This window comes from Gossypium arboreum, chromosome 3 (assembly GCF_025698485.1).
Source record: "Gossypium arboreum isolate Shixiya-1 chromosome 3, ASM2569848v2, whole genome shotgun sequence".
Lineage (NCBI taxonomy): Eukaryota > Viridiplantae > Streptophyta > Magnoliopsida > Malvales > Malvaceae > Gossypium > Gossypium arboreum.
The window spans coordinates 115,164,355-115,176,433 of NC_069072.1; the positions used below are offsets into that span (position 1 = coordinate 115,164,355).

At 38.5% G+C, this 12,079-nt stretch overlaps 1 non-coding gene across 1 annotated transcript; it reads right to left on the bottom strand.

Moving 5' to 3' along the window:
* Positions 1 to 11,370: 11,370 nt before the first annotated feature.
* On the bottom strand, positions 11,371 to 11,477 carry LOC128291099 (small nucleolar RNA R71). Its single transcript, XR_008280875.1, has one exon. It is a non-coding gene; the product is annotated as a small nucleolar RNA R71 (small nucleolar RNA).
* Between the last annotated feature and the right edge of the window lie 602 nt (positions 11,478 to 12,079).

Sequence of the window (12,079 nt, forward strand, 5' to 3'; positions counted from 1 at the left end):
GGGTCGAATAATTCTTCTTCTTTTTACTATTTCTTTTGGTTTTTCTTCACAACCGAACTTCTTTCTCGCAATACCATATTCTTTTAATACTAATTCGAATCTTTATTTCTCTTTCTGTTTCCCTTCGGCTCATAGCCTTGAGCTAGATAGCAATCTCGCTCTTCTTTCGCTTTGGCCGGTCGTCGTTTGGAGGTCACCTAGACTTTCGGTAAGCTATTGTTCTTTCTGGTGTTGTTGGATGCTAACCGTTTTCTCTATCCTTAATAAATGTTTCCTTTGGTTGTTCACATGTGGTCGAATACCTTTTTACTCCCTGATGATGGTAGTGGCACTTTCGATTTTTAGATTATTGCAAAGGGTGAAGGGGTTTGCCGAGGATCGTAGTGGTAGTCAATCCTTTTCTTATCTTGCAATCTAAGGCAATCATTTGGGCTAATATTGTAGGATGTTAGCCGATTATTCTGGTGTTAGGTTCTTAAATCTTTTGATGTTTTCAATATTTTAATAGAATCTGTGGTTAGGTAGATACACGATTAATCAGGTGATCGATTCTGTTAGTAGTCTAAGAAGGCTAGGGGCATCCGACCAAACAAGGCTCGGGTAGGTAATCATTCGATCAAGTCTTGATTAAGATTTTGTCAATTCATGTGTTAAAGTTTTAATAGAAGTTACTTTTACAATAGGTTTTACATTCGGGGTTTTCTGCGCTATTCCGAAAAAGGTGTGTAGCTGTACATCGAAATCCTTTACTTTTGAAGGGCGGGGAAGGTGTGTATTCACACCCCTGTTTAATTGTGAATCGGCAAAAGTCAAAAAGCTGAAACCTCGACATTTGGGGCCTCACGAGTGTACGAACACATGCGGGGCAAACCGAGCCCCAAATTGTGGGTAACAGACTATAAAGGCCACCACGTGCATTTTCGTGGACTGGGCCGTTATGGGTCGAAATGGGCCAAAATGGGCAGCATGGGCCAAATGGGCTTATGGGCCCACATAGGTAAAATCCTCGATAAGTGATCAGTGATAGGTTAGTTTATGAGGCTCGCGATGTCGTATGTGAATCTGGACTAAATGGGCCACACGAGCGTGTGGGCCCACTTGGGCCCAATAGTAAATTTTGGGCCTATATACATTATTCTGGCTGTGTAGGTTTTCTGAGTTGCTTGAAGCGAAGATAGACCTATTTTATAACATGTGTTATTATAATTTGGCCAAATATATTGGTCTTTAGTGAGCTAATGATTCTGACTTATAAATCTAGCTATTTATGTTATGTTTGATATTAGTGATGTGCATATGCTTGTTTGCCATGCATGGTTGGTAATATGTTATGTGTTGTTGTGAATGTTTAAGTCTATTAACGCCTCGAACCCTGTCCTAATGCTGGATACGGGTGAGGGGTGTTACAATGAAGATGAACATGATGCACATCTCCAAGTTGTTCTGCAAATTCTAAGGGAGAAACATGTGAGTTCTGGTTACGGGAGGTAACATTTCTGGGCCATGTGGTATCTGCTGAAGGGATTAGGTTTGATCCTCGAAAAATTGAAGCTATTCTAGATTAGAAGCTGCCTTAGACTATATCTGAGATTCACAATTTTCTAGGACTGGCAGGGTATTATTGATGATTTGTTGAAGGGTTTTCATTAATTGTTGTACCTCAGACTAATTTGTTGCGTAAGGGTGTGCCGTTTAATTGGATTGATGCACAACAAGAGAGTTTTGAGAAGCTTAAGAAAGTTCTAACTGAGGCCCCTGTCTTGATACAGCCAGAGTCTAAGAAAGAATTCACTATTTACAGCGATGCATCACATGTTGGGTTCGGATGTGTGTTGATGTAAGAGGGTAAGGTGGTTGCATATGCGTCCCGTCAACTTAAGACTTATGAGGAAAATTATTAGATGCATGATTTGGAGTTGGCTGCGGTGGTATTCGTATTGAAAATTTGGAGGCATTACCTATACGGTGAGAAGTGTATCATTTACATTGATCACAAAAGCCTTAAGTATCTCCTCACTAAGAAGGAGCGAAACCTTAGGCAGTGTAGATGGATTGAGCTGCACTGACTCGTAGAGCTATGACTGATCTAAGGGCGATGTTTGCTCGCCTCAGTTTATTTGACCATGGTAGTTTGTTGGCCGAGCTCCAAGCTAAACTGACGTGGATTGAGCAGATTAATGGTAAACAGTTGGAAAATGAGTCACTGGGTCTTCGTTTTCATCTGGTCGAGAGTGGGGATACTATGGATTTTGGATTGAATAGCAAAGGGGTGCTCTATTTTCGTGGGAGAATCTGTGTACCGAAAGATATTGATTTAAGGTAGTCTATACTGCGAGAGGCGTATAGTAGCCCTTATGCTATGCATTCTGGAGGGAATAAGATATATCGAGACCTTCGAGAGTTATATTAGTGGTCGTGTCTTCAGCATGAAGTTACCGACTTTGTGGGTAACTATCTAACTTGTCAGTAGGTTAAGGCTGAACATCAGTTACCTTCAAGGTTGCTTCAGCTAGTTAAGATTCCGCTTTGAAAGTGGGAGAAAGTGACTATGGAATTCGTTAGTGGGCTGCCCCTAACGCCAACTAAGAAGGATTCAGTATGCGTCATCGTGGATCGATTGACCAAATCTGTCCATTTCTTACTAGTTCGTACTAATTACTCGTTGTAGAAGCTGGCTAGACTGTATGTGTCTGAGATAGTGAGACTGCATGGGGTATCTGTTTCCATAATATCTGATAGAGATCCTCACTTCACGTCTCAGTTCTGGAAGAAGTTCCATGAAGCTTTGGGTACAAGGTTGGACTTCAGTACTGCGTTCCATCCTCAGGCAGATGGTCAGTCAAAGAGGGTGATTCAGATACTGGACGACATGTTAAGGAGTTGTGTGATTGACTTCTGAGGCAGTTGGGAGGATTATTTGCCGTTAGCAGAGTTTGCTTATAACAATAGCTATCAGTATAGTATACAGATGGCACCTTACGAGGCATTGTATGGTCGTAGGTGTCATACTCCTTCATGTTGGACTGAGTTGGGTGAGCGGAATGTTCTGGGCCCTGAATTAGTTTCTAATACCGAGGATAAAGTTAGGCTAATTCAGGATAGACTGAAGGCGGCATCAGACAGACAGAAGTCGTATGCGGATCTGAAGCGTAAAGAGATTGAGTATTCTATGAGGGACTTCGTTTTTCTCAAGGTCTCACCATGGAAGAAGGTATTGAGGTTTGGACGGAAGAGCAAGTTGAGCCCTAGGTTCAATGGGCCTTACCGTATACAGAAACATGTGGGACTGGTTTCCTATCAGCTAGAGTTACCTCCAGAGTCATATCGGATCCACGATGTGTTCCATGTCTCCATGTTGAGGCACTACCACTCTGATCCCACGCATGTTATTTCGGTTGAGTAGGTTGAGGTTAGACCATATCTGACTTTTGAGAAGGAGCTGGTTCAGATACTGGATCATGAAGTAAAGGTTTTAAGGAAAAAGTCTATCCCACTGGTTAAAGGACTTTGGCGTAATCACAGCTCTGAGGAGGCCATGTGGAAACCTGAAGAGGCGATGCGACAACAATACCTTCATCTGTTCTGATCAGGTAAAATTTCGAGGCCGAAATTTTTTTTAAGGGGTAGAGCTGTAACACCCCCCAAAATCCTAAGTAATTATTTTTGTATGTTTGTAACACACAAGTGTCTATCTGCTTCAGTGGTTATGTGTTCTACGAAGTGTTTAAGAAGTCTTAGGTTCAAGCCTTGACTTGTGCAAAAGTTTTGTTTTTAATATGAATAAACTTCTGTCCCTAGTCAGTAGGCTTTTAAATTAATGTGAGTATAACATGATAGAATGGGCTTGCTGGCCTAAGGGATAAGTGGCGTGTTGTTGGTGCTTGAGGTTTGGGGTTCGAGTCTTGGCGATGTAGGGGAGTGTTTTATTTTTCTGGATGCCGTGTGAGTGTTTGTATGTCAGTGGAATTCTGATGCTAGTGGGCGGTTGGATTGTTTGAGGGGTGTGGGGATTGTGTAGCCAAATTCTAAAAGCATATTATGGAGAATTTTGGGGATAGGTTGAATGTTGTTCTGATTTTGAACTCCCTTTTCTTACTCAACATTTCGGCAGTGGTGTACGGTGCTTCTCATTTTCGTTCCCTGTTTTCTTCTTTATTGCTTTTTGGTTTTATTTCCCTTTACTGCCAATTTGCTATTTCCCTTTGTTGTTGATTTGCTATTTCCTGTTCCCATTGATTCCTTTTCTTTTGCTAAGCTACTCATCTCAGCCTCTCTTTTCCTCACAAAAACTTTTTTCCAAATTCTTGCTATTTCTCCCTCTCACAATCGGTTCGGACCAGTCACCATCTCCTTTTGTGCTGTTGCCAAATATTTCTTCTCTCCCCCTCTTCGGCTTTCGGTTTCTCTCTAAAAGGGGGATTGGCTTTGGTGTTTCTCTGTCCCCTTGACCGAATACTTGATCTTCCCCATCCTCCCTCTTCTGTCAATTTTCCTCTCTTAAGCAGTTGGTTCTGTCTAGTGTGAGCTGGTTTCGGTTGGTAAGTCTTTTGGTAAGGACAGAAGTTATGTCTCAAACGTTGTGAGTAATGTTGTTATTAATTAATCTGTTAAGTTCCTAACATGCAGTCATATCGCATTGTAGTTGGCAGCAAAAAGTTTTAATGAACTCAGTTTACCAGTGGTATCGTAAGCTATACCTTTTTGAAGCAGTAGGGGTAAGCAACATGAATGTAGGTCAACTGTTGTTGTTTTATCAGTTTGCTTCCAAGCGTGACTAATGTTGGATATGGAATTTTCATTTGTTTTAGGTGTAGTTCATCTCAAGAGGGGTTGCGTACCTAGAATACTATCAGGTGTGTACAAACACAACTTTGGCAATGGTAATCGGCAAAAGCTAGAATAAGTGAACGTCGACGTTACACGGGCTGCGTTTGCTTGTGTGGTAGTCTGTATGATCGTTGAGGATGCCCACGAGAGATTTCATGGGCTGAGGTCGTATTGGTCCATGTTGGGTTGAAATGGGCTGTGTAGGCCCCATAAGTGAGTGGGACCCACACGATAAACAACACAGAGGTGTGAAGAATATTGGAGCAGGTTGTGTAGTCCACACGGCCAAGGCAATTTTTGGGTTATGTGGACCACACGAGCATGTGAGCCCACATGGGCCCGTAATATGGGCTTTGGGCCAATTTACACTGTTTGACTGTTAAGGTTGCGTAGGTCGCCCGTGACGACTATGGAGCTACTGTTCGGTCGGTAAGTGTACCTAGTCCCCCTATATGATAAAATGACTGAAATGCGCCTATGAGATGTATGATTATATTTGAGTATGCCCTTCTAAACATATTGAATACATGTATTATATTATGACATGATACATTATTTGTTGCATGGGGATGGGATTTATTGTGATTGGAGGAAGTGTACTGTACTGGCAGCTTTGCTACAAATATAGTTTATTGTCACAACCGATACTACTTGGAGTGTAGGGATGGGTGGGTTGATTTTATCCCTACATGGAGTGTAGGGTTGGACGGAGATGGAGTGTAAAGGCTGGTTGGGTAGGATTTGTAACACCCCAAACCCGACCCAGACGTTATGGCCGAATTCGGCGTGTCACATTGAAGTGTTTTTCGAAAACCATGTTTTCATTGAAAACCCTTCTTGATGTAAAACTCATTGGAGCGTTATTGTAAAAATCATGTTTTAATTAAAAATATTTGAGAATAATATTTTCGTTATAGATTAAAGTGAATGGAAGCTGTGCACCAGGTAGGAAGCCAGAAAAGATAAGGTGAGTCTATTGGACTGCTTAAGTACCAAGCTCTTCATGGATCCAATCCTAGACATACACACATCCATTGCCACACTTAAAGCATATTACTTGTCCACGAACAACAGATTAAGTTTAAGTCCATTTAAAATATTTATTTCCTTTGAAAACATTTACGTTGCGGAAGCTTTGCTCGGTAATCGTGATATTTTGAAAATAAGTAACTTTTATAAAACGCGCCTTAGAGCTAACCAATTTAATAACCCAAAATATTAAAAAAAAATAAAAAGAGCGGCCTTATTACAACTTAAACCAAAATAAAAATAATCAAAATAATAAATGCGAAACTTATTTTAAAGAAAACAGAAACTTAACCTTCGTGGCCACTATGAATCCCGCCCAGCTCCAAGTCCACCAACTAGGGCTCACCTGCAAGGATGGAAGAGAAATAGGGTGAGTTTGGAAAACTCAGTGTGTAAAGTATCCCAACCAGAGCCCAAATCAGTTCAAGCTTTACTGGGCCTAAGCCCTATTCAGAAATCAGTGTTAACTGGGCTTTAGTCCATATCAATATTAATCTGGGCCATAGCCCCTTACAGTATCAGAGTATATTGGGCCTAGCCCTTATCAGTATCAATATGGGCCGTAGCCCTATTACAAGTCGAGATATATTGGGCCTTGGCCATATTAACATAGTTGGGCCCATTTCAATACAGTTGGCCCATAACAAAACAGCCTCATATGATTAATGCATGATAACCCCATCCAACCCTGCACTTGCCTCCGTCCATCCCTACACTTCCCGGGGAATAAAACACCACGCCATCCCTACACTTACGGTGTTAGCACCGGTTCTGACACTAACTATAATCTGCACAAAGTCGCTTATATCGTAATATGTGGCATAGCCACCAGAACGGGTTCTTCCTCCATAACATAACCCAGATCCCATGCAACAGATATACATGTCATGGCATACAACAAACAGAATCAAAATATCATGCATTTCAGTCAAAATTAACTCTAGGGGTATAACAGTCATTTTGCACCTAGAGGTAAAACGTTAATTTTCATACTTAGCGATATTTTAGTACAATTCACTATTTTAGGGTTTACATACATCCTACAACCATTAACGCATCAACAAAAACACTTACCGAGCGTCTTTACTGAATTGGGCCCGTTGGCCCATTAACCCGTTTTCGGACCATTAAGCCCAAATATACCGAAGTGCATGAAATTGCGCACTCTGCAATCATACCACTTTAGATTACCAAAACTAACAAACAACCATCTCACGAGCGCTCGCACGCTCGCAAGTTCACAACATGCTGGCTTTCCGGCTTTTCGACTTTTCGGCTTTTTCCGATCTAGTCTATGAGTGGGTGTCATTTACAAACCTATTTTTTGACGAAACGTTGACGAGTTCCACACATGAGTTGCCTACAATCAGTTACTAACACGTTAAACTATGAATCCATAACAACTTAACACATCAAACCCTTACCATATGTGGCCCTTAACACCTTAGGCACTAAAGTTCTTACCTTTGTCGGAAAAATGGACTAGATCTAATTCTGGTCGTTCCAAATATCCAAGCCCTCGATTAGTAGCCTTTAATCCACACTAGAGCAAAACAAATCAAATAACACCACTAAACCCTTTTAGTTTAGTCGACAGGCACCCTTTGCATATAGGGGTTTTCGGCTTTTCTTTAAATCCCGAAATAAAGAATGGAAATAAGATTCCGAGTACTTACCACCAATGATGTACTTGTCAAGAGCGTTTCAAACACTTCCCCAATCTCATATTCACAGTGAATCTAATCTTAAAATGCGAGTGGAGAATAAAACTAGATATTAATTCCCGAATCACTATGACTTATGAAGGTTTCGGCTTTTGTGAGTGATCGGTTAAGGTGATTGAATAGGAGAGGTTTTTTTCTTTTATGATTGGTGAAGCAAAGAAGATGGGAAGATGACGATAAAAGAAATGAGAGGAATGGTTTAATGGCCTCGGCTTGAAGAATTAAGAGAGCAAGAAAATGAAAAAGAGAAGAGAAAAAAAATGAATCATAAAGGCCAAACTCTAACTTTCCCCCACGTGAACAGAAAAATTGGTAGCCCATTGCGCGTACAATAGCTCAAACTCCAGACCTCAATCCACCCTGGCACCTACGTCTGTGCTGCTGGCAACTGCACCAGGCTTCCTTCCTTACTAATATATGGTTACAATTAAATATAAACCTTACCTGCTTCAGTCTGGCCCGCTTTAAAAATAAAACAAAATTCGCTTTCCCATGGAATCGAACTCATAACCTCATGACAAGCCTAGCATGCTGCTGCCACTACACTGAAGCTCCTCATGATGTAATTTACTCACAATTAATTATAATACTTATCTACTGCAGTCCCGGTTCGTTTAAAAATAAAACAAGATATCGCTACTTACCAAACTCGAACCCCTAACCACATGCACACTCTTAACGCCTCCTTGCCACTTGACCACGTGCCTCTTTTGTGTCACCTTTGCTCCCAAGATATTTATAAGGCCTCCTTACGGTAAATCCTTGATTGTAAAAAAAACAACCATTGGCGCACGCCATGCCTTGAACCCAGGCACCTCCCACGCCTTCCTAGCATGCTTAGCCACTAGGCCAAGTGCTCCTTTATGCTAAAACGCTGCCCAAATTATTATTAAGGCCTACTGCCCAGATTCTCTAAGGTAGCATAAAATTAAAATTTTTCTAGAGTCTTAAACACCAAAACAACAATACTTTTATAAATATATATATATATATATTTTTTCCCTATCTAATAATAATAATTATAATAATAATAATTTTATAAATATATCTAATAATAAAGATTTGAAATATCAATAATACAAGAAATAATAATAATAATTTTCATAAAAATTTTTCAAACATACATGCAAGAATATTTTTCTAATAATAATAATTTTATCTCATAATACTAACTAAAATTTCGTAAAAATTTAAAATATCTCAGTAACAATAAATATAGTAAAAATTTTCTAGTAGTAATTTATTTCAAAATTTTTTACTTAAACGATAATATTTAAAACTTCTTAATTATTCAGGTTTTCTTCTATCCAAATCCCAGACTCAAGGCCCAATTCTTTCTAGGCCCAATTTTTGGGGCGTTATAGGATTTCTTGTTTGCATTACGGTATAATTACTGTCATGTAGTTGGTCTCAGGCCCAAACTGATATTGATACTGTAATGGGCTAAGGCCCTGACTGAAATTGAACCATGACTGAATGGGCTTAGGCCCAGACTGTATATGCTCACTATTTGGTTATTTGATGTGGGATTTCACACTGAGTTTTTCATAACTCACCCATCTGTTTATCTGTACAGGTAACCCCCAATCATAGGTGGATCGGTGCTGCGAGAGACTCAATGGTGGCCACACAACTGCACGTACTTCCATATTTGATTTTTAATTTATGAGTAATTTTATTTTGGGTATTTTATTTGTAATAAGGCCTCTTTGGATTTTATTCTTATTTTGGGATTTAATTTTCTTTGGTTATATCTGCTAGTCTAAGGAACTCGAGTTTTAAAAAGAAACAACGATTTTACAAAATAGACGTAAGAACGTGATTGTTTAAAAAAACTACCACTGTTAGGATGCAAGTTTAAAATGAACGACATGTTTTTAAATCATCATTAAGATCACACAATGTAACTAAATATGGAAAGGTTTTTCAACGATATCACATTTTGCGAAAAACACTTCAATGTGACATCGTCATATCCAGCCATAACGTCCAGGCTGAGTTTAGGGTGTTACAGATTATCCTTATGTACGCACTGGGAGTTCGAACCTAGTACCTCTAGGATAGGGGAATACCACTTAACCACCAAACTTAAGGCTCATTTCTTGATAATTCCTTAACATCGATAATTTTGAAGGTATTCAAAGTTTGCTTACCCTATTCTAAATATACTTCAAAATCTAAATTTAATCCCTATTTCTTTTAGCCTTGATTTTTGTATGTAACAAATCTCTCTCTTTTAAAAAAAAGCAGGAGTAGCGAGAGCTTCCTACAGTTTTGCCTTTATTTTCTGATTTGAACTTTGTGATTCGTAAACTTGAATGATGATGTTGAATGGTTTTATTTTGGATTTGAATGTCCAATCCATGAACTAAATATCATTTGATTGGAATTATTTAGGTGAAATTTTACTATCATTAATGCCCATGGTCTGATTTTGGGTAGATTATTGTTTCACTCGATTTGTGATTATTTTAAATGCATGCATGCAAGCTCTAGACATAGATGATTGTATGGTATGTTGTTAGATCTAATTTAATTCTAAAAAGATTAAATAAATTGGATTATTATCAGTTAATATAGGCAAGTATTCCAAAAAATATTCATAACACTAGACGTAGAAGTTGCAACATGTACTAGGAAAAGAATAATAGTCTGGATATCATTTACGAATTCTGTAAACATACAAAATCTCAAAATGACAACTTAAAGCTGGCTTTTGAAAGAAGCAAACTATAACAGTGAATCCCTGAACAGTAGAATGGTCAAGATTTTGCCATGGCATTATTATGAGATGAAAATAAAACTTGAATAATTCCAACCTTAATCATTGAACAGTACAAATCCTCCCCACTTATTCTTTGAGAATTGTCACAGTATTTCAATTGCCCTAGCATTTTTTTCATTCATAATTTATTTTATTGTTCCATTCATTAATTTTGTTCATCAATTTATCATTTGTTTCTTTTCAACAGTTTAATTAGTCAAATTCATAGTAATAGCAAAACAAATTTTTTAATCAATTCCGATCCTTATGGAGACAATACTCACTCATCACTTTATTACTTGATTCGACGTGTATACTTGTACATTCGCATTACACATTTACACGCGACAAGGTTTTTGGCGCCGTTGCTGGGGATGGACAACATTGGTGAAAATTTGGTGTGTTATTACCTCTTTAATTTTGCTAGTTTAGCATATTAGTTGTTTTGATTTTTGTTTTTTAGGATTTTTGTTAGTGCATGAGTAGAAATATTTCTGCACTTGAAGAGTATTCTTTTGATCCAAAAATTCAGGGAACCTTGAGAAGAAGGAGAAAAGAATTGCGAGAAATAGAAAGAATTAGAAATGATCAAGTTAGGAAAAAGCCATCACATCAGAATGGAAGGGATGTTGATATTCCTCAAATAATAGATGACAGAAACAGACCCATCAGAGAACATGTAATGTCGATCTTGGATGATCTAAATCCAGGAATTGTCAAGTCGCATATTTAAACTCAACATTTCGAGTTAAAGTTGGTGATGTTTCAAATGTTACAAACTATAGCGTAGTTTAGTGGATTGCCAATGGAAGATCCACGGTTGCACTTAAGACTCTTTTGGAAGTTTGAGATTCATTCAGATAGCAGGGTGTTCCTGAAAATGCCCTGAGACTAAAGTTATTTCCTTATTCATTGCCAGATCGTGGCAGAACATGGTTAAATGTATTGTCGTTAGGTACGGTGGCATATTGGAATGAACTTTGTCAGAGCTTTCTACTAAGATATAATCCTTCAAACACGAATACTAGATTGAGGAACGATATTACGTCCTTTTGGCAATCTGGGGATGAAACATTATATGAAGCATGGGAGCGATTTAAGGCGTCAATTAGAAAATGCCTAATGCATGGTTTTCAACATTGGATGAAAATGGAAATGTTTTACAATGGATTGAATGCAAAAAAAAAAGAATGGTGGTTGACGCATCTACCAATGGGACTCTGCTCGATAAATCATATAATGAGGCATATGAAATTCTGGAGAGGATAGTAAACAATTATTATCAATACTCCACCACAAGAGTAGGTACTAGTAGAAGAGTTACTGGAGCAATGGAACTTGATGCAATTACTTTCCTAACAGTTCAAGTATCATCTTTAACGAATATGATTAAAACACTAAAAAGACCAGTTGTAGTGCAGGAAATTAAAACAGTTGAATTAGCATGTGATTATTGTGGAGAATATCATGTTTTGATGAATGCCCCTCAGACCTAGCCTCAGTTTATTATATGAGAAATTTTAATTGCAACAACAACAATCAATATTCCAATACATATAATTCGATGTGGAAGCAATATACCAATTTCAGTTGGAGTAATCAAGGGGTAGGAAATTCCAGTAATGCTCTTCGACAGAATGTTGTGAGTGCACCACCTAGATATAATTAGCCCATGCCACAACAAAATACTCAGCAAAATTTAACTTCAAGTTCTTCATCTATTGAATCTCTATTG